This window comes from Phyllostomus hastatus, unplaced genomic scaffold (genome assembly GCF_019186645.2).
Source record: "Phyllostomus hastatus isolate PE091 unplaced genomic scaffold, TTU_PhHast_1.1 phas_scaffold_501, whole genome shotgun sequence".
In the NCBI taxonomy this organism is placed as follows: Eukaryota; Metazoa; Chordata; class Mammalia; order Chiroptera; family Phyllostomidae; genus Phyllostomus; species Phyllostomus hastatus.
In genome coordinates this window covers 50,250,421-50,271,245 of record NW_025334033.1, presented here as the reverse complement: position 1 = coordinate 50,271,245, position 20,825 = coordinate 50,250,421, and the positions used below count along the sequence as shown (strand labels likewise).

Here is a 20,825-nt window from a genome sequence, read left to right as displayed (position 1 = left end):
AGTGTGTCAGCAGGAAGCATGAGACCCGAGAGGAAGCCTGGAGTCAGAGTAACATGACCCTCATCTGCCAGATTATTTTTCACGGTGGTGGCACCTACCTTTAATTTTTTGACTACGTCTATGGTTGCAGTGCTTGGGAAATAAGAAGGCAGGATGCCCAGCTAAATTGGAATTGAAGACAAACAATGCATAATTTTTAGTAAAAGTACATCTCATGGAGAAATACATCTCACAGGCACCTACTGTCTCCTTATTTCTGTTTTTGCAGTGTTAGTGGCTAGTGATGGAGGTCACGGGCTAGGCTGATTATTCCCCTAGAGGCTGTAAAAGTATGATGTTCTAATTCTATCTCCCCTTCATTTCTAAGCTGGAGTATGTCTATAACGAGAAGCTTTCCCTCATCAACTATTTGGTTTGTCTGATCATTTTCCTATAAGAAAAGCAAGATACATGCTTAATTCTTTTTTTTATTTATGAGTTTTCAGAAGAATTGTTTCCCTAGCATCCTCCAGAGGCAACCAATGTGTTGTGTTCTTTTCCTTAAAAGTATCATTATGAACTAAGGGTTTATGACATGTCTAGCTTTTGACCCATTGTTATTATTACTCTTTTAGACACTCAGATCGTCCCATCTTTGGCCAGTGGGGACCTCCTGCACTTGGCTTGAGTCCTTTGATGCCGCTGCAGTATAGTCTTTGTTAGTCCCTTTGCCTTCTGGTGTAACAAGATGTTCCAGATTCATCTTACACATTTCCAGCCCAGACCTGAACAAGACATTTCTCTTAGGAAGCCCTTTAGTGGGAAATTATATTTAGAGACCAAACATTTCTGAATCCACTGTTTAAACTATAGCAACCCCCTGGAACAAACGCGTTCATATGCTCCCTGAGATCCCCTTTCCCTGATCTAATGATGCAGGACTGAGAGGCAACTGTAGGAGGCTATTAGCATGGCCCAAGACTAAGAAGAGCCTGAATCAGGACAGGGAAATAGAATTGACTGACCTCGAGATCTCCCAATTCCACACCAGGCGGCAGACGCCAGGGTGCATAATTTCTCAGGATCCAAACCTACCTACCAAACAGCTTTCTCTTTCCCACCCTCGCCCCAAATAAACACGTGTGCCAAAACATCACACCCTTTCTAAAAGCATAGAAAGCAGGATGCACACTGGAGTTCTGGACAAATGTCCAACCGCCAGCATGGCCTGATCTGGGTACAAAGCTGAGAAAGCACACAGGGCCTCTTGTTTACCCCACCGGGTTTAAGGGAGTTTGAGAAGACTCTTCTCTGGCTACCCGAGGATTAGCCATGTGTCTCAGCGAGTGATTGAAAATCATTACTCGTCTCTTTTGGTTGAATCTCAAACGTTTGAAATGTACACAGCTTGGCAGACCAGCCAGGGCAGCTGAGCTTTGAGAGGACACGTCCCAGCCATCTGTTGCCCTGCTTCATACCAGCCTCCTGCCCTTCCTGCTGCTGAGGAGCGCTGGGCTTGACAGGCAAGTGCAGGACAAAGACAACTGCAGGCTTGGCTTCAAACAGTTGCTCACCCTGCGTCTTGGAGGTGGGGGAAGGGAAGTCATTGCATTGTTTTTAAGTGCTTCGTCTTGAGGTACGGAGGTTTTCCTTCAGCTTCGAGATCCAGAGAGTTTTAGGGACAGAGACAAAGGACATTCCTTGTGATTTCCCCTTCATCGGCGTGGCTCAGACTGCGCTCAGCTGCTCCGAGGTGATTTGGGCATGCGATGTGAAGATTAGGATTTCATTTAAAAAATGTTTAAGTACTTTAAAAACTGCTCTTAAAAAGTGTGCAGCTTGTAACTGTATGAATGCATTATATAAACACGTTTAGCCCATCACGTGGTTCAAACTGCATCGCCATGGGATGGCAGTCAGTTTTACTATTCTTTTTTATTTATAGACTTTATTTTTTAAGAAAAAAAATATTGTTTTTTTTATTGATTTCAGAGAGAGGGGAAGGAAGGGAGTAAGAGAGGGAGTGAAACATCGATCAGTTGCCTCCTGCATGTGCCCGGACCAGGGACTGAACCTGCAACTCAGGCCTGCACCTTGACCGGGAATCAAACCTGCGACTTTCCAGTCTGTGGGATGATGCCCAACAAACTGAGCCACACCAGCCAGGCCTAAGTAGATAGTACAGAATTCCCATATTATCCTCCCCCTCCCTACCACCCACTTTCTGCTATTAAAATCTTTCGTTGATATGGTACATTCGTCACAGTTGATGGATCCATGTTGAGACATTATTATTAACTGAAGCCCACGGTTTACTCAGATTTCTTTAGCTTTTCCCTAATGGCCCTTCTTTCTGCTCCAGGATCCTACCCAGGACAGCACATTGCATTAAGGTATCAGGTCTTCTTAGGCTTCTCTCGGCTGTGAATTTTCTGGACTCTCCTTGTCTGTGATGACCTTGTGAGCACTGGTTGAGTGTCTTCCTCTGCTTGCAATCTCTCTTTTGGGATTTATCTATTTTTCTCATGGGTGGACCGGGGTTGTGGGTTTGGGGGAGGACAGCCACAGAGGTAAAGTGCCATTTTAATCACGTCATATCAACGGTCTCGGCTACAACATGATTTGTGACTGTGGATGTCAATCTTCATCACCTGCTGAAGTAGTGTTTGTCTGATTTCCCCACCGTGAAGTTTTCTTTTTAAAAAAATGCATGTAAGTGTGGACTCATGGATATTTATGCTTTGGGTTACAAGCTAATATAACCCATTTTGTTCCTTGAATTGTTCCAGCTTGGGCCATTGGGAGCTTTCTGTTGACTCCTGTGAGGTTGTTTTTTTTTTTTTTTAAATCAACTCAGTTTTGTGCGGACTTCGGCACAAGCCCCTCCTGGTGTCTCAGAGACCCGGCTGGCACTGACAGTGGGTACGCCTGCAACATTCCTCGCTGTGCCAGCCTGAGCACGTCTGCTGGTAAAGAACAGGGCAACGAGGGGCTGAGTACTCCCTGTACGGGGGTCCTTCCGGCTCCACAAACACCAAGCTTGTCACAGGGAACGTGGAGTGACAACATTGTCTTGTTTGTTTAGTGCTTGCCGGAAGTTTTAGTTGTTTATTTCTTGACTTGATGTTGATGAGGAGGATAAAGAGCAGTTAGTTGTTGGGTATTTTGGTAATTACTCATGCAACTCTGAAACAAAAATTTCCACAACTTTTCTTTCTAGCTTTTAGATTGGTTTAATGAAAGCCAATTATTCTAATCTCAAAAGACAATTTGTAAAAAGAAAGAAAGAAAGAAAGAAAGAAAGAAAGAAAGAAAGAAATGCTGTTCATAGGAGTTAAGAGCACAAATCCTGCCGCCGGACCTCCTTCGTTTAAATCCTCAGTCTCAGGCAAAATATTCCACCCCTCTGCACTCAGTTTTCTCACCTGTGAAAGGGGATGCTAACAGCGGACCTACCCCAAAGGTTTGTTAAGTGAGTTAATATACACAAAATGACTAGAATAGGGCCTGCCACATAGTGGGTGCTGCATAATGGTGTCTATCATTATTATTTATAACCGTCTGCTATGGTATGAATGTTCGTATCCCCCCAGAGTTAATATATTGAAATCCTAATCTTCAAGGTGATGGCATTAGGAGGTGGGGCCTTTGAGGGTGATTAGGTCATAAGGGCAGAGCACTGATGATTGGAATTAGTACCCTTATAAAGGAGGACCCATGGATCTCCCTAGTGTCTTCTGTCCTATGAAAAATATAGGTCTGGCACAAATAACGCCTCTTTTTAAATGACAAAAACCTTTATTGAAAAACCATGAGCATGTCATTCTGTAATAGAATGATATTACTCAAGCACACCATATTAGGTGAAATGTTCAAATTAAAACTATAAATGATGACACCCATATTATTACCCTACCAACTATACTCAAGCAGGTGCTACCTCTGCCGGACCCTGTGCAACGAGCAGTCTGCGACTCCTGAGAGAACCCTCATCAGACCATGATCTTGCATTCCAGCCTCCAGGACTCTGGGAGATAAATTTCTGTTGTGCATCAGCCTCCCAGTCTGTGGTGTTTTGTTGCAGCAGTCTGAATGGACTAAGGCACTGTTCATCGGTATGACCAGAATTTCCTTAGAGCGGTGTGACCAAGAAGAATGCAAAAATAAGTTGGATGCTGAGACTGACATAAGATGCGGTAAATTGGTCAGGGCTCTGACTTAAAAATGCAACAGGAACCGGCTATGGAGGAGTTAAGCATAAGAGGAATTTACAGAGAGGATGTTGGGTAGCCCACAGAGTCTCTAGGAAGGCCAGAGAGCCAGGCTCAGGGCAGGAACGAGAACAAAGGACGCTGGGCAGCAGCCAGGAGTGTGGCCAGAAGTGGGGCACGGAAGCTGTCCAGAGAGCCCTGCCCCGGCCGCACAGCCCTGGGAAGCCTGCGCCACAGCCAGGGCTGGGCCCGGCACGACGACCCTGCTGCTGCTGACTCCCCGGAACCCGGACGTGGCGACCACAGCTGCTGCCATCTGCACCAGAAAAAGGTTCTTCTTCTTTTTTTTTTTTTTAGATTTTATTTATTTATTTTTAGAGAGAGGGGAAGAGAGGGAGAGAAACATCAATGTGACAGAGAAACATTGATTGGTTGCCTCTTTCACATGCCCCAACCAGGGACTAAACCCATAGCCCAGGCATGTGCCTGACCAGGAATCAAACTGGAGAATTTTGCTTTGCAGAATGATTCCCAACCAACTGAGTCATACCAGTCAGGGCCAAAAAAGTCTCTTCGAGGAGTTCCCTCGGTGGTCCCTGGTTCAGAGCCCAGGATGGTGCACCTTATTGGCCGAGCCCAGATCACATGTCCAAGCACAGCAGATGAAGGAGGCTGGGAGGTAGGTGTCTGGCATTTGCAGCCTCTCCAGTGAGAGGTGAGCCGTGGGCTCTACCTTCCACGGAGACTCCTAGGGTGGAGTCTTCTGCACACCTGGGAAGGGATTCTGAGGTTGGACAGCCAAAACATGACAAATGTCACCCATCACCCCTACTTTCAAATTTTGTTCCATCATATTAGCATCACTGATGGGCTTGATAATAAGTAAAAGTTTGAAGGGCATCGACCAGCCCTTGCTCTGGCGGCTCTTATATTTTTCAAGTCAGAGACATAGGTGACTAATCTGTGTGAGCTCTAAGGAAGATGAAAGCTCTACTGGCTAGACTTGGGTTGGAGTTTTCATGGAGGCTGTGACTCTGGGCCCTAAAGGATGTTGCACCCCAAATTTTTGTAAATGACAGTAAATGCTTCTGAAATTCATAAAATGTAAATCCCTTTAAAAGACACAAAAGTGGCTGCAGTTTTTATCATTTTGCATCTTTTGGGTCCACAGATACCAAAATTACCACTGCCATCCTGTGGAGTCTTTGAAATGTTTTGCTTTGAGAAAGAAGTTTTCATATTCAAATGTTGGGACCCCTGAGCATTGTCTACATGGAGAAATGGAGTTCTGGGAGGTGAAATGACTTATGCAAGGTCGCACAGCTACTTTGGTGGCAGGCTCCAGGCCTCCTGCCCCAGGCCTCGGTTCCACCTTGTCCTGTTGCCAGCTGCTGACCCAGGGGTGGGCGTGGCCATCCGGCCCCACAGCCATGGTCTTCCTGAGGCAGGTCTTTACCGGAGACCCAAAACTGCTTTTAAACACTGGCCAGTGGCCCCTGCTGTCGCTTTGTTCATTCCTACCTTCTGGTGTGGGACATCCTGAGTGGCTTTCTCTCTGACCTGGGCTCCTCCCTGGAGAGAAGAAGAAAAAGAGCAAGCAGACAATAGTCCCCACACTGGTGCTGGGCTTCAGCTGCTGGACTCTACTCTGCCTCCTCTCAGTGTGGCTAACTTCCTGCCTTGACCTTTGACTTGCTCCAGACCCCGAGGACCAGATTCCCTGGTCCCGCCTTCATACCCTGGCTCCCAGCCATGAGGCTAGGTCAGATCCTACCGTCTGCTGAGTGCACTCTGCAATGGAACAGCTTGTCTCCTTGCCTGGCCAATCAGATTTGGGCCCAGACACCCCTAAGGAAGTTCCTGGAAGCAGAGCTCATACCCTACTGGCCCTGGCATCCTTAGCACCCAACATGGCCCGGCAAACCCTTGTTGAAGAGATGAATGACTTGCTCTGTTTGGGTGCTTCCCACACATAGTCATGACAAACTAGAGCAAAGGGAAGTGTTGAGAGGACAAACTATGTGAAAGATATTTTCCTTCTACACCACCTGGGGGCATTTCTGTCTTGTATTGACACTAGTTATTTAGATCTCAAACCACGATGTCATAGACAAGATTTAGGCTCTGGCCTGCCCAGGCCAGAGCAAGGAAAACTGGTTTTGAGAATGCAAAGAGAACTTCAGGCAAAGTCAGCTTAGCTCAACCAGGAAGCTAAGACATCAAGACATCCATCCATTCATTCATTATTCATTCATTCATCCATGTGTTCATTCATTCAATAAATATGTATTGGGTACTATATGTGTCTGGTTTTATGCTAGGCACCCAGAGAGAGAGTCAATAGTAAATGAGACACACTCCCTGCCCTCCAGATGTACAGTGAGGAAGACAAAGCAGGGAACTGGTGTTTTCAATAGATTGTGATGCATGCTGAGATAATACTAGCTAATACTTATTGAGTGAGTGCTCACTATCTGCCAGACTCTGCACTAAGCCATCGACTATGCCTTGTTTCAGTTAATGCTCAAAGGAACCCTATTAGTAGGTATTACTATTATTTCCATCTTGCAGATGAAGGAAATAGAGGCACAGAGAGGTTGAGTGACTGCCCCAAGATCACACAGCTAGGGTGAGTGGCATACCTAGAATTTAAATTCATATAGTTTGACTCCAGGGCCAGCGCTTCCAGCTCTTCCGCTATAGCTCTGCCTCATCACCGTAGAGGGAAGCACAAGATACTACCGTAGCACATAAAAATACACCTAACGTGACAGGGCATGGAAGGCTTCCTTGAGGAGGTGACACATAGCAGAGTCCAAAAGGAGAATTGGGAGGAAAAGGCATTTCAGATTGAGGGAATGACACGTGCAAAGGCTGAAGGCAAGAGGCCAGGGTGTATTCAGTACTGTTTTGCAAACACTGGCTGTTTACCAAGGACATCTACAAGCGTTCAGAGACTGTAACACGTGTCAACAGAACTGGCTCATAGTGAGGGGAGAGAAGACCAGAGACAGAAGAGGCTAAAGTGTTCAGCAGGCACCTGTTCACAAAGGTCTTTAAAAGCCAGTCCAAGGGGTCATGCCTTTATCCAAAGAAAGGCAGAAGGATGCTGAGGATCAGCAGGAAAGTTTCACAATCAGATTGCACTTCAGAAAGCTCAGTTTTTATACTTTGGAGAAGGAATAGAGTCAACCAAGACTGAAGGCCATTGTGACTGTCCAGTCAGGAGGGGACGGCGGCCTGCAGAGGGCATTGGCGGGGGCGCGAGCGAAAAGTAGCCCAGGTTTGATGATGTTGTCGTAGAGGAAGTCACCTTAAAATCAGAAGATTGGTGGAGACCAAGACGCCCTGGCGAGCCTCAGAGGGTCAAGGGTCAGCACTGGTCCGATGTCAAGCAAAAGACCAAAGTCTAATCAGACAAGTGGATGGTAGCAGAAAAGTCCAGCAGAAGGGAGCGGGGACTCATCAACAGCAATAAGAGACCAACAGAAGGACTTCAGCCTCTGGGAGGCTGGATGAGAAGAGAGAATTTTCCACTGGGCAAGTAGGGTGAGGGGTCAACAGGAAACCTGCGCTGGGAACCCGGGTCCCCAAGGCTGTCCTGGACTGGCAGTGAGACTGAGGATGCTCTTCTGCAAGTCAGAGATGCAGAGTCCCCCTTTCCCTGTGGTCATGTGTCCCCCCCTGTGTCCCCCTTTCCCTACCTAGAGCCACAATGGTCCTATCAGGTCTGGCTTCAAGATTGCTAGGAGGAGCAATGTCGTGAAGGAAAAAGAATAGAGCTTTGACCTCAGATGGATTGAAGTTTGAACCTCATCTGGAGTCATTCATTACTGCATTTTGCTGTGTATAGTGCACACTCATGTTTTAGTGCTAATTCCCATGTATAATCCACATTATACATGGGGGATTTTCGTGCTGACCATGTATAATGCGCATCCTTATTTTTTCCTCAAAAATTTGGGCAAAAAGTGCCATTATACATGGCAAAATATGGTAGTTCTATGACCCCAGGCAGGTTACTTAATCTCTCTGAGCCTCAGCTCACTCACCTGTAACATGAGGAAAACAATATCTACTCCAAGGTTATTGAAGGGAATCACAGCACCTACCCCACAGGTTATTGTGAGGATGCGGGAGTTAGCGTGTGAAAGGCCTGGGCTGGCACCGAGTGAGTGCTCACTGAGGTCAGCAACCTTTCTCCCTTATGAGGGGTCCTCTATGTGCTGGGCCCTGAGCTGGGGGGGGGCGGTGTTGGTGCTATGTGATCTTCCTCTTAACAAATCAAGGGAAGTATTATTATTATTTTTAAATCCTCACCTGAAGATATGTTTTTATTGATTTTTTTTTTAGAGAGAGAGGAAAGGAGAGAGCGAGGGAAACATCAGTGTGAAAAACACGGATTGATTGCATCCCAGAGGCGCCCGTACCCCAAGTGGGATGGAACCTGCAACCTAGATAAGTGCCTTGACCGGGAATTGAACCTACAGCCTTGCGGTGTACAGGACAACGCTCCAACAAACAGACAACCGCTCAGGGCAAGAGAGAGATTATTATTCACATTTTTGTGGACTAGGACACAGGGTAAGAAAGATACAGAAATTTGTCCAAAATCACATTGCCAACAAATGTGCTTTTCTCTGAAGTCCACCAGCGTTTTCCTGAATTTCGGTGTGCATTCTCTGTACCACTTTCTGTTTATCAGCTGACCACCTACACAATTCTTTGCTTAATGTTTTACTGAAATTAGTCCCCATTTTTACTTTAATTAATTTGCTTTTAAAAACAGCTTTATTGAGATCTTAATGCACATATCATTCAATTCACCCACATAAAGCACTGTATTCAATGATTTTTCAGTATAGTCCCAGAGTTGTGTAACCATTCATTCAATAAATTCTAGAACACTTTTATAATAAATTTATTTTTAAAAGAAACTGTATTGTTCCCATAAATGGAAAACTTATGTTATTTACTGTAAATGGAAACCAAAACAAAAATAAATAAAGCAACGACAATTAGGCAATGTTTTTAATGTTCTCTAGCCAGGACTTCCTGGGACTTTTCTGAGCTTGAGAATTTTCTCTTTGCCAAAATGGGAGATTAGCAGGTATTAAAGGGCTGTTAAAGACACACTAACAGTAAACTGAGGTCCTCCTTTTAGAATAATCAGGAAAATAAAAAGAGAATTGAAAAGAAACTTACTTATTCCCACTGTGTAATTGAATGCCACATTCGTCTTGAACTACCTAGAAACAGCTTGTGTGTACATCCTACACTTGGCTCCTTAAGGTAAGGAAAGTGACAAGTCCAATGTCGCACAGCTAGGCAGTGGCAGATTGGGTCTGGAATTCAGATTTCTAAACGTCTAATGCTATGTTCTTTGCACTATATCCCACAGTTCTCTTTGCAATCATTACTTTAAGTGAAGTATGATACTAAGCGTGTGACAGGCTGCTCTATTAAAAATTCATAAAACATATATCTTATAGCTAGAAGGAACCTCAGAAATAATCTAATCCAACTCATGCCATTTTAAATGTGAGAAAAGTGATGAATTTGTTCACCTGAGCATGTTTAGAATTACCTGTCTGTTGGCTAGAACATATAACCAACAATATAGTAAGAAATGGCCCAGAATTAAAATGATCCTCCTCTGGTCTTGGGCTTAAACCAAGTTTCCCGGTATCTCAGTTCTGACCTACCTTCAGTCTTGCTCTTTAATATGATCCTTTGGTCTGTCCCAACCTCTGATGAGCATTTTCTTCTTGGCCCAAACTACCAGGGTGGCTTTAAGGATCACAGACATGAGAGAATTAGTTGGTGGGTGAGGAAGTATGTTACATGAGAAAAATATATGAGGTCGCCAAGAACTATGAATGCTCTGAGATTTTTACCCTCCTTCGCAAACTAACAAGTTAGCCTGCCATCGTTTTATGGTTACTAGCAGAACACCCAAGACTTCTGGGTCAGAAACAGAGGACTTCTTGACTCACAGCAATAGCAGTAGCAAGAGTGTCGACATGTCCTAACGCTGGTTCTCTGAGCCCCAATTTCCAAAAACAATGCAGAGAGGGCCAGGTGACACCTGAACACACAGAGAGATACATCGCAAGAGAGGAATCCAAAGCTTAGGAAACCAGATCTTAAATAACAGACAGCAAGCATGCCTGCACTTTGCTCTGAGAAAGACACTATCTTATAAAGATAGTCGGGAACAAAGGGCAGTCAGTCAGTCACTGCTCACAAGGAATGCAGGTATGTGACAGACCGTGGGGAATTGTCTCCCAACAACTGCGGAGTACATATATGGCAAGTGAGCTCACTGTCCTCTAGCTGCACCAAAAGGCAAGGGGTGGGGGAGTCGAAGCACAGGTTGACTAATCCCGTCCTTTGTATATGGTTTCTTGTTGGTTTCAATTGTGAAAATAGCACGTGGACGCTTGCTGGTGGATTTTGGTACGTGTCTCACTTTTTGCTGCAGTCCCAAGTCACTGCCTTAACAAGATTTAGACAGTTCAAATTATTCCTGTAAGAAAACTCTAGAAGCTCCATAACTCCACGGGAAGGAGAAGAATATAGCCTTCCCACCATTATCTGCTTCCTGGAGATAGTGCACGCTGGGAGAAGCCATGCTGGCCACACACCACCGTCTAGCCTGGGATGTACACCCATCTCATGCATCATGTCCATCAATACCTGTAATAAATGTGGCAAGGTTTGCCCGTCACCAATCAACAAGATCCCCAGCTTGGCCTAGTCTCTCACTGGAACCCGGACTAGATGGGTCACAAAGTCAGGCTTCACTTGTTAAATGGGCTCCATCTCTGAGGCAGCTAGTGTGTACCTATGACAAAGGCCCAGAATTCAGGCCTCTAGCTGTCAGGTCTAGAGGCTGCAAGGCTGTTACTTTTGTTCTTCTGCTAAAGGAAGGCGGGTGTAGCTCAGTACTGGAGTGCATAGATATTGCCAGAACCACACCAGGATCTGGTTTATGGTCCACAGAGGGATTCTGTGGCATTCTACATAGGTCCTCAGGCCCTTTGCAACCACATCCGATGGGAGCTAATCAATGGACTGGACTCAGGCGGTATGAACTGGGCAGGTAAGTCAGTGACCACACCCTCCAACTAGGGGCAAAGGGCAAAAATTATGTCAGGAAACCAGGCAGAGCTCAACACTGCGGGGCAAAGGCCATTCGAGTGAATAGCCTCAGAGAGTAATTCTGAAAGTGATGGGTGGCCACAGATCGGCTCCAGCTGGTGTGGTAGGCTGCTCTAAGTATAAATATAACATAAATATAATTCAGAGCTAGCTGTCCAAAGTGGTCCTTCTACCTCATATCCTTCTGGAGACCTCGATTTGGAATTAGGAAGCAGAAGGAGATAAGTCAGGGAGGCCCCAGGGGTCTTTTTCCCTGTCCAAGCAATGCACAAACTACAGCTTTGATACACAGCTCCTTGGAGCTACTGTGAAGAATGTTAGTTCACAAAGATCCTCAAAGAGCTACAGTTGCTTGTGGACTCTAGTACAGCCACAGTGTCTGGCCCAGTGATGTTATCCCACAGAGTGCCACACCCAGAAGAGGCGGACTGCCTTCCTCCCATAAGAAGTCACGAGACCTGAAGTCATTTCATGAATGTCTAGCAGTCTCTTGGCCCATGAACTCAGGGACACCTCCCACATTAATGCTACAACTGATGTGTCAGCACCAATATTTATTACTGATTTTGAAAAGACTTCCTCCCCACTGTGCAACGAGCCCGACCTTGGGGCTGGGCACACCAGGAAATGCTCACCTGTCTCAAACAGCAAAAAGCAGCCTGTGCAGGGCGATCGAACTCCAGCATTGCCAACCAACCTGGATCCCAGGAATGCTGCGCAGATGGCCTTGACTCTTCCATTTGTGTGTTTCTATTTATTGTGAAAAGAAAAATTCATTTATAAACATTGGGTGGCTGGGCAGCCTTACTGGGAAGAACACTCACCGAAAAGCACAGAATTTCCACAGCAGCTCTTGACAGTAGACTCTCCTTCACTTCCGTTGACCTTTTCTGCACCGGGTCTCCACTCAGTGGCTGCCAGCACGAACGGTTACCAAGTCTGAGAATGGGCACTAAGAAATGGTGTGTGAATTGGATGGGGTTCACCCCTAAACTGGAGACTGTATGCAGACTGAACTTTTAGGGTACTGTCTCAGAGTTTCTAGAGGCCTGTCACTCTGGAACCTCCCGGTGAGCTGGCACCCTGGGACGCAGTCCAGCGCCTGCGGTCAGACTCCCTGCTCACGTGCAATCTGGAAATGGGGGCTTATGGTACTCGATATAACACGTGTATTTACTACACGATGTTTGGAAAATGCCGCTGCCTTAGTTTTCTATGGCTCCTGTAACAGATTGGTAGCTTAGAACAACAGATTTTTATTCTGCAGGCTAAAATGAAGGTGTTGGTAGAGCATGGTTTCTTTCTGGGGTCTCCAGGACCCCTCCACAGAGACCAGCGTGGGAAGATGTTCACTGAGCACGTCTTCACATTTGCTTACTTCCGACTGCCCAGATGTCATTCAGGAGGGGAATGAGGTAAGCAGGGTCACAGTCCTCCCCAAAATGTCCATGTCTTAATCCCCAGAACCAGTGAACATATTAGGTTACATGACAAAGGGGCATTAAGGTTGAGATGGATTTAAGGTTGCTAATTAACTGATCTGAAAATACAGAGATTATCCTGGATTTTCAGGGTGAACCGATGTCATCACAAGGAAGTGGAAGAGGGAGGCCGGAGAGGAATCAGTCAGAGACAGATGTGACTACGGAAGAATGATCAGAGAGATGGAAGGCTTTGAAGAGGGAGGAAAGGGGTCATGAGCCAGGAAATGTGGGTGGCTTCTGGAAGCTGAAAAAGGCTAGGAAACGGATTTTCACGTTGCTAGGAGAGCTCTGATTCGCAGGCTCCCAGTCCTGGGGCCAGTCTGCGTGTGCGGCTTCCCACTGGGCATTAAGGCAGGCTTGCAGATTCTTTCCCAGATGTCACTTTCCATCACTTTCACATCTACCTTTCTGGACAAAGACCGCACTCTACAGTTTCCTGTGCTTTAGTAAAAAATGAAGCATTGGAACGGGAGGTTCTGTGATTTGGCCAACATGCTTGTAGAAGCACTATTTGGGGGGGGGGGAAGGAAAATTGTGGAGCCCTGATGCTTTTGAACCACCTTTAAAAAGATCCTTGTTTTCCACAACAAGCTACAATGAAGCTAATGTTTCTGTTATGAAAGCCTTCCACTGCAGTTTCAAATGTCTGCTTTTTACGGCACAGCAAAGGCTAACCCCGTCTTCCCTCCAGCTTTACCGGATTAGGAATCCTTACTTAAAGACTGTTGTTTAACTTCCATCTTGCTATTTATCAGAAACCAAAAAGGTGGCTTACTGTTGTTGCAGCTTTTAATAGGGGTGAACAAATTTATTTTGGGCAATGATGACTTTCAGAATGACTCTCGCCTGAAGCTCCTCTTCTCAGGCCTGCACACTACCCTCTAAGTCGCTTTTGGCCAGTGATGAAACACGGAACGCGTCGGGCCGCAGAGACATCTTCTGTGTTGAGTGTAAAGGAAGAGGTGGAAATCGCAGGGGAGGATTAGAACAGAAACTCTTTTGCAGCTCTAACTTGGTCTCTGAATAGCCCCCTGAAGTGTCGTAAATGGTAAACGTCCTACACACTTAACACCAGTGGAAATGACGGACAAGCGTGCAGACCTTTTGAGGAAATGTGGGGAGGACACCCGTGTTTTTCAAGGCCCGGTTTAGGCATTACTTGGCAAAACACACAGCACTTTGCTTTCTGGCATGACCTTCTCGCTTAACATCAAACTGAAAAACTTTCTCTTCTTCCTCCTCAACTGCTTTGTTTGTGGGTTGGGTGTGTTTCTCCCGGAACCCCATCTCTCTGGGGTCCCTGAACCCCAACACCACTTTCCACCCCCAGCCGGAAAACCGGATCGATTGCACTTTTTTCAGCGTGGAAACGACCCGGCTGGGGCGAGCCTTCCCTACAGGGGTGCAGGCTTGGCTGGCGGCCGCCTGCTTCTCGCTGCAGCCGAGGACGCAGAGCCGGGACGACGGCGCCGGAGGCCCAGAGCGCGCGGGCGGGCGGGTGGTTGCAGGGCCCGGCGCGCCACCGCGCGAGCAGCTGGGTCACAGTCGCGGCCCCGCCGCCCGCTCCGCGAGGAAGTGACGACTGCGCTGTCCCGAGAGCAACAAAGTTTTGAGTCTGCGGGCCGCGCTCGCCAGCGCCCAGCGTCCCTCCGAGCGGCCCTGGGATCCAGCGCTCAGGTGAGCCGCGGGATCCGCACCCTCTCCGCCGCCGGGTCGCCGCCGTGGAGCTCGGAAACCGTCCGGGCCGGGGCTGGGCTACGCCCGTGGGGATGCGGTGGGGCTGGGTTGGGCCCGCCGCACAGGGCGCCGGGGTGCGGCGGGCGCTGCAGGGAGGGAGCTCGGCGGCCAGGGTGGGGGCCCGGGCTGCTCCCCTGTGGTCTCTGGTTTGCCGCGGGACTTCAGACGGACCTGGCTGCTGGTGGGCCGCTCCAGGCGTCGCTGTTCGGGAGAGGAGGGGTGCAGCAAAGGGGCTTTCAGAGGCCTGCGTCCGGGGCCAGTCCTCCGCCCCAGGTCCCCCGCCCAACAGGCGGGGCGCCGCAGCCCCCTATCCCCTGCCGGGTGCTTCCCGGGGAAGCATGCGGTTCCTCTTCGCAGCCCTCGGTGAGGTCGCAGGTAGGAAGTTAAAGGAACTTTGCCCCAACTTTTCTTTGCTCTGCCCTCCAGGAGAAGTTTGGGAAAACAACCCTCCGCATTTCCGAAAAGCAAAGCCAGAATCGTCCCCAAGCCCCTTTCAAACAAATCCCCCCCGTTTTTCCTCCCACACCACGTCCGGAACCTGACAGTAATCACTAAGGCCGAACACTTTGCAACTCAGCCGTAAAAACTGTCAGCACGCCCACGTACATATGTGAGTGGTTTCTATATAAAACTCCGAAACTCGCTTCCAGTGGACTCTGTGGCATATCGCGCTTTTCTGTTTTCTGAAACTGCTGGGGCTGCAGGAATGTGCTGGGGAACTTTGATGGTGGTTCCCGCCGCTCTCGGTAGCCTCGTGGCGCAGGGGTTTTTTTTTTTTAACAACAGCTGAGGAGTTTTTGACGAGGAGTTTTTGACATCTCTGCAAAGTACCCCGGTGCGGGTTGGCGCCTGGGCTCCCTGGCTGGGAGGCTGCAGCTGTAGCAGCAGCGGCCCGGCCAGCGGCGGGGTCGCGTTGGTGTGTGCAGGAATGTGTCTCCGTGCGGTGGAGACTCCACACGGGATGGCTAGAGGTTGAATGATGCAGTTTCTAGCAGCAGCTTCCTGCCGGCCTGTAATTACAGCGCGATTGCACAGTCAGGCATTGTTGGCGTGCATGTTTATACACAGGCTATTGTGCAAGACCTCAGTGGCAGGGAACAAAACGCAGATTTGCATTGCAAATATCCAGGACAGATCTGGGCCTGAGTTGCAGTCACCAAGATCTTTTTGGCTTTTAACCTTAGCGAGGTAATTTATTTCCTTGCCTCTCCCTTAACTTCGGACAACTTGCCAACCGCTCCAGAAGTGAAGTGGACCCGGGAGGGCAGGATCCCTCCACTGCCACCACCTTAGGCAGCCTGAAAACTATCCCAGGAGCTGTACCCTTATTTGTGTCTGTAGAAAATGTGGAATGACGTCAGCAGGAAAAGGACATGGGAGATGGCTATCAGCCTCCCTAAATGGGAAAAGCAGTTTGAATTAGCAGAATTGCATGGTGGCTTGATTGGGGCCTGGTTACAAAGAGGACACGTCAGACTTGTGTGACTGAGCTGGCTGGTGAGCTAGACTTTGAGCCTTGAAGTGTCAGCTGCAAAAACTTAGTAGGTGGATCCTAATTCCTTTACTGTGTCCCGGGCAAAGGGAAAAGTGTCGGGGCTTTGAAACTGTGCTTCTGTGACAAGGTCTGGAGTGGGGTGGGGAAGTCTGATGAGTGATTCACGTCGTTTTTTTTTTTCCCAGAGGAGCTCCCAGACCCACTCCCTGAGCAGGGTCTGCTGCACAGGCCGGGGCCAGGGTCCTCACAACCACCGAGCCCCCTGCCGCAGGAAGGGAGCCAAGCTTGCCAGTGTGGAAAGAAGGTAGCAGGTCCTCCTCGAGGGCCTCAGAGAGGTAGCTAACTGTAATAGACGGTTTTAAAACAGTCAAAAGCACATACAGGTTCGTGCAGAGGCATTCGCACCCCAAAGCTCAACCCAATCTCTCCCTGCCCGAGGTGGAAGACTCTCACAGGGCAGCACCCAGCCCTGCTGAGGGTACTGTGTGGCTTGATGACATCACCCACTGCAGTGCTCCAGCAGCCTCTGTGCTCAGAGTGGCGGGTAGTGATGGCCCTGGCACCCTGGGGCTCCCTTCTGCCCAGCTTCCTCCCCAATCAAGTAACTGAGTTTCACCCAGAAGGAAAAGAAACGCTTTTCTTTCAGCCAGTTGTGTGTCATGAACGCAGTGACCTTTTGTCAACCCAAAACATGAGGCACAATCCCTGGCAGGCACCTATATGCTTCCAGAGACTTGAGGGAAAACATGTGAAATGAGAACATTCCTGGAAACTCTGGGATGTACAGACACAGTTCCACAGGGAAGTGAGGTTTAGAGAGAAAACAGCACCACAGGAGTTGCACAACCGCCTATTCTGGGTACATGGGGGTTTTACTGAACTTGACCGTTAGTGTCCTGGTTAGCTGTCTCACCTGACCAGGGCTGCTTTAGCAAGGGATTGCTGGGGCCCAGCATTGGTGTTTTGTTTTGTTTTGCTCCAGCCAACTGAACCACCAGGCCAGGACTTGCTGCATTAGTCTTGAGGGACAGGATGTGGGAGCAGTTCCTTCTGACTCCAAAGGGAAAACAGCTTTGAGTTTGCAGTCCTTTGTGTTCATGTGGAATTGAAGAGCCTGAAAGTACCCTAAGGCCCTCCGGGAGTAGGGGCAGGATAGCGAAGGAGAGGGACCCCTCGGGAAGGTCGAAGAAAGAAGGGGCCCCCTGGAGTCGCTGAGCCACATGCAGCAGGCGCCTGCCAGTATCTTCAGTTCAGCCTGGCCCGGTTTGTTGGTAGGAACCCAGGCCCTGCCCCTGGCGTGCTCAGCCTCGCCTCTGCATTCACAGAGCTTGCCGTGCAGTGGTTTCAGCCCGGAAACGTAATCCTGACTTCCTCTCCCACCTTACGTAAATGCTGATTTATAGCCCGAAGTTGCTGCCCAGTTCGTGGCCTCTGAGCAGCCCTGTCTGCTGCCTTGCTGTGCATAATTAAGAACAATATTTAAAAAGCTCCTAGTCAAACCTTGACAGATTTAAAAAATTATTTTATTGCTTTAAGAGGAAAAACTGTTGGGAAGCAATTAGGGAGCTCAGCAGCTCTGGCAAAAACCCCAAGGTGCCCCTCAGAGAGGCAGATGGAGAAACCCTCTGCAAGAGGGTGGTCTTAGAGAGGTGGTCTTTTGTGCTCTCCAGGCTCAATATTTATATTGCTGTTCATCTGCCTCCTCCCAGCTGCCTCACTCCCTACACCACAATCTGGTGTTTTGACATCACAACTAACCTCCAAAAAAGGAGGCAGAACACCCCCAGCCAGAAGAGGGCATTCCAGAATCTGAAGAAAGTGCTGCTGTTTTCCAGACGCCTGGCAGTCCTGTCCTGCAAATTTGTTTCCTTCTTTAAAATGGGCCTCCCTTCATTTCTGGTTCTTACTGAAGCATCTCTTTGTGAGACCCTTAAACCGCTTTTTTTCCTCGTCTACATGACACAGGGCAATGCTTTACGACTTTCTGTCTCAAGTACCACTTGAAATACACACAGGGCTTTGAATAAGCCTGGCATAAAGGGCTCCTCTGTAATCTCACTTAAAATGCCTGTTTGCAAGAGTCACCCTCCTGCTCAGCAACCTTCAATGGCTCCCCACTGTCTGCATGGTAAGGATCAAACCTCTAGGCTGACAGTCAGGGCCCTCTACACAGGGGTCTGGCCTCCGTTGCTCTCCTGCGGGAACCTCTGCTCTGACCCAGTGACCCACTCTGTGTGTTTGTCCAAACTGCTGGCGGCAGCATTCCTACCTCCCACGCCTCCCTGGAATCCTGGAACGTCTCCTCTTTCGTCTCTTCCACGTAGCTCAGTCTTGCTCCCCCTTTTCGGTCCTCCTGTTCATGTTCCCCTTCTCGGGAATTCCCCGGCACACCCTGTGGGCTTCACCTCGGGATTCTAGTAACGTCCATCGGGCCTCCAATCTGAAGAAAACCTTGAAACTCGGTCCAAGGATTTTCAGCTTCTTCTTTGGGCCATGGCTCCCATCAGACCCCTTATTCAGCTTCTTCAATGTGCCTTTGAGTGGATGAGTATGATCATTTTTCAAGTAAACTAGAAGGCCCTGTTTTATTTGTCTTTGTGTCCCAGAGCTTGGTGCTCCTCCACTCATAGCAAGTCCCGGTAAGTGATGATGGGAATGATACAAATGGCAATATTGTCTGCGTGTGCATAGGCTCTCCGAGCCAAGCCGAGCCAAGCCAAGCCAAGCCAAGCCAAGCACCAGGGCCTGGTGTTGCCAGTCTGTCTTTATTCTGAACATGTACCCAGCCCTGCCTGCTTCTGCCTCTCTCCTTAGTCTCTCCTTGCTGCCTCCTGGCTTTGCAACTCCTGTCCCGCTCCATTTCCAGCCCCTCTCCCCTTTGGGTGCTAGACAGTGGTCTGTGCAGCTTCTGCACTGGCTCCTCCTTGTCCTGATCTTGGCCTGGCTGACCTGGTCCCTGATGTCCTGTGCCTGAGCACTGGCTCTCAGGGAAGAGCGTTTGTTCCTGGGGTTGGCCTGGCCTCCCAAGGGAGCCAGACTGATAGAAAGAGACAGGACCAACTCTCAGGCAAGACTTGTGGGGAAGACAAAGAGACACTTCCTGGTTGGCTGCACGTTTGTTTTGCTCAAACAGGTACTGAACCTGTGAAACTAGGCCAAACTATAAAACTGAGTCTTGAAGAGATGCTAAACCCCAACATGGGGCTTGACTAAGCGGATTCTCTTGTCTCCACCCAGGTTTCATGCTGTTGATCTCAACCTTGCGTGTAAGCTAAATTCATTCTTTTTCTAATTGAGGTATAATTTACATGTCATAAAAGGTACCCTATAAGCCAGATTCTTTAATTTTTTTTAATTTAAAATAAAATCTGGCCCTGACTGGTGTAGCTCAGCAGATTGAGGGTTGTCCTGCAAACTGAAAGGTGGCTAGTTTGATTTCCAGGCAGGGCACATGCCTGGGTTGTGGGCCAGGTCCCTGTGGGGTGTGCAAGAGGCTCCCAACCTCACACATAGATGTTTCTCCCCCTGTCTTTCTCCCAGCCTTCCCCTCTCTCTAAAAATAAATAAATAAAGTCTTTAAAAAAGTACACAAAATAAAAATAAAATCTGATAAATTCTTTTCTCCCCAGTTTTCTATTCAAAAAGTTAAAGTATATAGCTCAAAATTCAAAACAGATACGTTACACAGTGTAAAGTAAATCTTAAAAGTAATTCCAACACAGACAAGAAAATTACCATACATATGTACACACATATATAAATGCGGTAGAATTAGAAAAATAAATATCTGTTTCATCCTTGAGGGAAGGAAGACTGTCTTAAGAAAGATGCGAAGGAGAAGCCATAAGAAAACATTCTTAAATTTAATAACATAAAACTTTGAAAACATAAATTTCCCATCCTCTTATGGTCCCATATATTCAGCCCTTCAGTGTCCCTGTCTTAGGCAACCGCAATCTGTCATTTTTTAGCTGTGCTTCCAGATGCAGCCTCTGCAGATGGGAGAAGATATGAATAAATAAACAAACGCATATTACACACAGGGTTCTGATTTCTGTGTTTGTCACTTAATATATCTTGGAGATTGTTTTATGTCAGTGCTCACAGAGCTGCCTCATTTTTTCCAGTGGCTCAGTTGTTCTCTGCTCGTGAAGATGCCGTAATGCATTCAACTGGTCTCCTACTCAAGGACAGTGGGGTTCTTCCCAGTCTCTTGTTACCCCGCTCCATGTTGCAGTCAATATATTGGATTCACTTTTAACTGAAAAATCTCGATGAACATATATATAGGTGAAACTGGGATTTACATGTAAAACTTTCTGAGAAGTTATGCATAAACCACATTTAATAAACAGTATTTTCTAGCATCTGCTGTGTCAGGAGATAAGCAACTTTGAGAACTGAGTAGGACCTTTGGGGCTGTTTTCACCCAGCCCCCGTTTTATAGTAACTGCAGAGACGGCGTCTCAGAGAACCCTGAAGTGAAGGATTTGCAGCTGGGAAGGGCAGCAGGGCTAACTCTCTCATTTTGAACTAAGGCTCAGAGAGGATCAGTGACTTTGCTAAGGTCACACAGCTGTTGAGTGGAGGAATCAGAGCACAGACCCCACATTTCCTTTCCCTGTGGCCATCCCGCACTGATCCATTGCCTTCGCCGTCGTAATCAGCAGTGTCCCCAAGACTATTTGTGAACCAAGGATCCCACGCCTTAGTTTCCTTAAGGCAGTACACAAAGATGAAAAAATAAGAAACTTA

At 47.8% G+C, this 20,825-nt stretch overlaps 1 protein-coding gene and 1 long non-coding RNA gene across 2 annotated transcripts in view; both read left to right on the top strand.

Moving 5' to 3' along the window:
- Nucleotides 1-4,297: 4,297 nt before the first annotated feature.
- LOC123808702 lies at nt 4,298-9,211 on the top strand. Its single transcript, XR_006783823.1, has 3 exons — nt 4,298-4,521; nt 4,714-4,869; nt 8,544-9,211. It is a non-coding gene; the product is annotated as an uncharacterized LOC123808702 (long non-coding RNA).
- Nucleotides 9,212-13,873: 4,662 nt separating this feature from the next.
- MIDEAS (mitotic deacetylase associated SANT domain protein) overlaps nt 13,874-20,825 on the top strand; it is a 64,319-nt gene continuing 57,367 nt past the window's right edge. The window contains exon 1 of the mRNA XM_045822408.1: nt 13,874-14,515. The gene's annotated coding sequence lies outside the window, so the exon portion shown is untranslated. The remainder of the gene's footprint in view (nt 14,516-20,825) is intronic.